The following is a 6,149-nucleotide window of genomic DNA, read 5'->3' as shown; positions in this document are numbered from 1 at the left end:
CCGAAACAGACCCCAAAATGGAGGTCAGGGAGGAGGCCAAGGTGGTGCAATGCCACCGCAGCAGGGACAAACACAGGGAGGAGCCCAACCACAGGGACAGATGCAAGTCTCTCCCTACGGGGGAGGCTTCTACCAAAATTGACGAGGCCCAGAAAACCCAGGGGAGGGTCAGTTTCCCATCTTAACGAGGGGAGCTGATAAGGAACCAATGCTGCAGGTTCTAATACAGGGCAAAGAAGTTAACCCTTTGTTGACTGCCCGAACATTCCATTTTTTCCACACTTGATGACCTCGTGGCACAAAAAAGCTTGCTGTGTGGCCATACTACATGGCAGAGATAAAATATACACACCATTGTAATCAGAAGAAAGAGCACTTCAAAATGGTATAAAACATAAATAACTATGTGTGAGGGTAACATAATTATGTCTAGAAATATGCTCATAATTAATCCGAAAAAATAAAAAAAAATACAGTTTTTCAACATAAATCTTATTTTTCTCTAATTTCTGTTGTAGATAGAGAAAAACTTAGAGTATATGACAGACTAGCAATGTTGTCCCCTACTCAAGGAAAAAAACAGAATCAATTTATCACTTTCTGCTCAAAAGTTATGGTCAATTCATTATGTCCTGTACGTTTGCAGAAAATAGTAGAATGATGACCTCGGGGCACAAAAAAGCTTACAGTGTGGCCATACTACATGGCAGAGATAAAATATACACACCATTGTAATCAGAAGAAAGAACACTTTAAAATGATATAAAACATAAGTAATTATGTGTGAGGGTAGCATAATTATTTTTATAAATATGCTCAAAATTAATCCGAAAAAAGGAGAAAATTACAGTTTTTCAACATAAATCTTATTTTTCTCTAATTTCTGTTGTAGATAGAGAAAAACTTAGAGTACATGACAGACTAGCAATGTTGTCCCCTACTCAAGGAAAAAAACAGAATCAATTTATCACTTTCTGCTCAAAAGTTATGGTCAATTCATTATGTCCTGTACGTTTGCAGAAATTTTTAGAATCTTTACAGAGTAGAATGTCTTCACTGCCCGATTTGACATTTGACCTCAAAATCCAGACAGAATGGTCAAAATAAGTTATTTTGGGTATATATATCCATGAGACAGAGCTATATATGGTATGTTTCACTATACTTTAGGACAAATCCTTATGGAAAAGAAAGTGTTAACCTTTTAGTGACCAACGAAAAGTTGCACCTAAATAACCCAAATATGTACAGTACATTCTAACTTTTTTTTGGAAACCACCACAACACCCAACATCTATTTTGATTGTATTTAGTTGATTTATTTGCAAACATAAATTATTACAAATCATATTGCTTCAGTCATTTTTTTTTTAGATGTGGTAACTCAATAAAGAAGTGCACTTATCAAGTCACGAAAAATAACAATCAATAAACATAAGCAGCAATGGACAAAAAGTCAACCACCAACTAAAAAAGTGCTTCTTATTTAGGATGAAAAAGCATGTTATGAACAGGCAATCAATAAAATCTAAAAAAATGTCTTATTTATGGTCAACAATAAATGTAAATTCATTGGTAAGTGCATTTCCAATAAACAATCAATAGTGAATGAACACTCAATGTCAGATCAATGGTAATGGAAAGTGCCTCCTGCTTTCATGTGCAATAAACAATAATCTCTTGTCAATCACTATAAACAGTACCCGTACCAGTAAGGAATATGATCAGTGACAAATTCCCCAGGGTTTTGTATAGAAGCATAAACTATGTTTTGATTCTTTCATCCACAGCAACATGCTGGAATGGTTGGTAAAGTGCTTTACTACACGTCACCTTGAAAGTCTCTAACAGGCCAGTGATTTTGCACAGTTTATCACGCTCATCTTCAGCACCAGTATCTACAACATGGAGCATTGGCATCAATGCTTTGAACCGGTCTCTTGACATTATGCTGCGTGCCCACAGGCCATGGTACATGGTTTTGGGGCTCCAGTATCTGTAAAAAGAACTGACTGGGACAAGACCACAAAACATTACAAGGGCCATCAGTCGTGCCAATTCATCTGGACTGGTTTCTTTCCTTGTACCATCTGTACCACCATAATAGGGCTTTCTGAGGATTTCCTCCCAAGCATAAGCATTTGTGTAGGTGCATTTGTAGCAGGAGGGCATCTGTAGAAAAAAGTTTTTAAAAATCTATGGCTTTGGTCATGGTACCTCGTGTTACTTGTACATCTAGGTGAACACCAGGCTGGCGTACAGGACGGACAGATGGCAACTGGTTGAGCATGTCTGGATCATCATAGCTATATGTCTGGACAACAGGTTGATTCACTGGATGTGCAGCTCTCCCTGGGCACGGTCGTTCTGGCATTCCTTCTGGTCCTTTCAGGTTCAAGGGTCAGGGTCATCCTCCTCTGAGTCGGTGGCAGAACCAGGAGAATGTTGAGTTCTAAAAGTTGAGATAAAAAAAAAAACAAGACAAGTTGTACACAACCTAGGTCAAGGCTAATTTCAGTCAGAAAAGGTTGTAGCAGAAAAGTTGCTATTGACTACATGTCATTATTTTCTTTCTAGAAGTTGAGATGGGAAAAAAAGTAAGTTGTTTACAACCTAGGTCAAAGCTAGATTCAGTCAGAAAAGGTTGTAGCAGAAAGGTTGCTTACTTACTAAATGTCATTAGGCTTTCTGTCTAGAAGTTGAGAGAGAAAAAAAAACAAGTTCAATGTTCAACACCTAGGTCAAGGCTACTTTCAGTCAGAGAAGGTTGCTACTTAGGCCTACTAGGCATGTCTTTCTTATATGCCATTAATTTCTTATAGGGAGCACAAATAGACATGTCTGGAACTAAACAGAATGAGTAACACTGATATTTATTTATTCCTTCCATACTATATTCAGCTCTTCATCCAGACATGCCCATAGAATATGCTAGCAACACTACAATGTTGGCAAAGAGCGAATAATTTACCCGCGAGTAGATAAAGCGCGATCAAAAATAAACAAACACGAGGCGCTATTTCTTTCAGTTGTGACAGACAAAAAACACACCATACAAAAGGCACAGTCTACTCAGAGTGTTATCACACGAAAATATAATGTTTTATGAAGCTGTAAGTAGTGTAAGTAGTAGTAAAATACAATATTGAGTTTCAAGAACTTTATTGTTTACTCACGTTGTTGTCGCCGTAGCAGCTAGTCGTCGTCGGAGTCAGAGTCACGAAAGTCTTCATCCAGTTCACGGTCCAACTTGTACTCTTTTCCACTAGATAAGCCACCTATTTCACTGTCTTCACTGCTATTGTCATCATTTATGTGTTGACAACACATTTCTGCCACCTCAGCAGCTGAAAAACGGACTTGTCGATATGTATGGTCCGACATGTTTATTCATTGAACAGCCGCGAATGAGCTGAACGCGGAAGTATCGGAGGCGGGGCAATCACAAGATGTAAAATGACATAAAACTAAGCCAATAGGCTATCAAAACGAACTAAACTACTTGACAGTGATTGGCTAGCTGTTGACAACGTATCTACATAGTTTTTTTCATCGGTGAGGTTAAATGCGTGATTCAAACACGGCGAACACGTCATGGTTCGAAATCGAACCATATTTCAATGGGCCGTCCACAAAGGGTTAAATGTTTAGTAGACACAGGAGCAACGTACACTTGTCTTCACCCAAAAGATGCCCAACACCTCCCCCGATCTTCAGGAAAGTTTATGAAGACAGTGGGTTTTTCGGGACAAACGCAGCTCATTCCAATGACGATACCAGTGTCAATCCAAATCGAAGATAAGGAAATTAGAATACCAGTCCTGGTAGCAGAGCATACGCCTGTTAACCTACTAGGAAGAGACGCCCTGTGCAACCTAAAACTCCAAATCGAATGCTCTCCCCATGGAGTGGAGATAACAGGATTGGCCACACAAATGGCCCTGATGATAAGTGAACCCCCACAAAACGACATCCAACAGGTCTATTGGATTGGACAATTGGAACCAGACCTGGAACGAAGAATCTTTGCACAATATGGACACCAAATCAGCGACCTCCATGGCCGCCTGAGGACACCAAGGTGCCCTCTCCACTGTACAGTAAAATTCGACACGACACCTAATGAGGAAAGAGAAAAGAAATGGAACAAGGAAGTGGGTGTGTGGAAACGTATTCCAATGGACATACACGCAATAATAGTAGCCAAGGAAGGAGTGGCTGCACAAGTGAAATTTGTGGAAGGATGGGACATGGGCATGCACTTTGACATGCCCGGAACGATGCCCCACATTACCCTAAGAGTGGCAGTAGGGTACAGGTCAAGACAAATGGGCCCAGCAATGCTTAGGGCCAGATGTGCTAAATGGAAATACACCATGAACGACCGATTCCAAACAGCCATTGATCCCGGAAGCGGCCCAATGTTCAGAATAAAACTGGACAACCCAATCACGGTGTGGGGTGTCCCGCAGGTGATTGAGATAACAGAAGCAGAGTGCCAAGAACAAAAAGAAGTACCCTACGTGAAGGGATGCCCATACAGAAATGAATTCTGCTTGTGGCGATTGTTCCCAGGAGCAGGACGACGATGTTGGGACAAGACGCGACACAAGCCTTTCAGCAGTGAAGATATTGAATGGGAAACATACAAGCAACATCTGTCATGGCGCTCAAAGAAAGACTCAACACCTCTTACAGGGCCAGAGCCTGTTGCAGAGGAACGGGAGCTAACAGAGCAGGAGCAGACCTTACAGGGTGTGGCCAACATACCCTATGTAAAAAACTGTCCATACGGTAACCCGTACTGCATGCATGGCCTGATAGGAGGAGCAGGATACAAATGCTGGGACAAGAAGAATCATGTACCCCTCACCATGTCTGACCCAGACTGGAAAAGGTACGTGAGCGACTGCGCGGAACAGGAGGAATACCGACGGTCTTGGAAAATGATGCTAATACAGGAAGTGACGGAGACAACCGAGGAAAGAACCAACAGGATACTAGGGCAAGTCCCACCTTCAGTGTGGTCTCAGGGGGATGGAGACATAGGGTTGGTCAAATCAGCAAGCCCTGTGGAGTTCAGACTAAAACCAGGGGCCACACTGCCGTTTCAGCCACAGTATCCAATATCACCGGAAGCAGCAAAAGGAATCAGAGGAACGATTGAGGAGCTGCTGAAGGCGGGAGTTCTAGAAGAAGTCCCAAGGGCGAGATGCAACACGCCCATCTTCCCAGTACTGAAAGCAGATGGAGTAAGATGGAGAATGGTACAGGATCTCAGGCCTGTGAACGAACGGATTGAAGACTACCCAGCAGACGTTCCGCACGCCAATGTGTTGATGACCAACATCCCACCGGATGCAACAGTGTTCTCTGCCATTGATCTGGTTCAGGCATTCTTCACCATAAGGGTGGCACCGAACAGCAGAGAGCTCTTTGCCTTCCAATACCAAGGGAAAACATTCCAATACACACGCCTCCCACAAGGCATGAAACACAGCCCACACATTTTTAACCAGGCTTTGAAGGAGGATCTGAAACATGTTAAATGCCAAAGTACGATCCTACAATACGTGGATGACATTTTGTTATGTTCACCAGACCAGGAAACATGTGAGAAAGACACCGTCCTTGTACTAACCGTCTTGGCCGAAGGGGGGTACAAGGCGTCAAGGAAGAAGTTGCAATTTGCACAGCCCCAGGTCATTTACCTGGGGCGACTGATCACCCATGGACACAAGGGCATTGCCCCAGAACACATTGAGGCCATCACCAAGGCCCCAAAACCAAACACAGTGAAACAGATGATGTCATTCATAGGTCTCATAGGGTTTAGCAGTGACTGGGTGGAATGCTATGAACAAAAGATAGCTCCACTACGTTCTATGATTGTCAGAGCAGGGACCAGCAGCCTCAAGAATCGAGTCACATGGGCTCTAGATGGAGATGAGGCCTTTGAGAGAATCAAGAAAGAGCTGCAGAGGGCGCCAGCACTGGCGCTACCTGACTACAACAAGCCTTTCCATCTGTATGTGACAGTGAAGAAGGAACCAGGACAGGATGCGTACATGGCAGCCATTGTCTCTCAAGCACAATGCCATGGAAAAAGGAAGCAAGCAGTGGCATACTACAGCTCCAAACTGGACGCG

At 42.7% G+C, this 6,149-nt stretch overlaps 1 long non-coding RNA gene across 1 annotated transcript; it reads right to left on the bottom strand.

The window, feature by feature from the left end:
- Positions 1 to 1,474: 1,474 nt before the first annotated feature.
- Positions 1,475 to 3,632, bottom strand: LOC134079646 (uncharacterized). The gene is made up of 3 exons (XR_009939105.1): positions 3,177 to 3,632; positions 2,671 to 2,692; positions 1,475 to 2,452 (listed from the first exon to the last, which is right to left on the bottom strand). It is a non-coding gene; the product is annotated as an uncharacterized LOC134079646 (long non-coding RNA).
- Between the last annotated feature and the right edge of the window lie 2,517 nt (positions 3,633 to 6,149).

This window comes from Sardina pilchardus, chromosome 5 (genome assembly GCF_963854185.1).
Source record: "Sardina pilchardus chromosome 5, fSarPil1.1, whole genome shotgun sequence".
NCBI lineage: Eukaryota > Metazoa > Chordata > Actinopteri > Clupeiformes > Clupeidae > Sardina > Sardina pilchardus.
The sequence above is the reverse complement of the archived record's forward strand: the minus strand, read 5'-3'. Positions and strand labels throughout refer to the sequence as shown.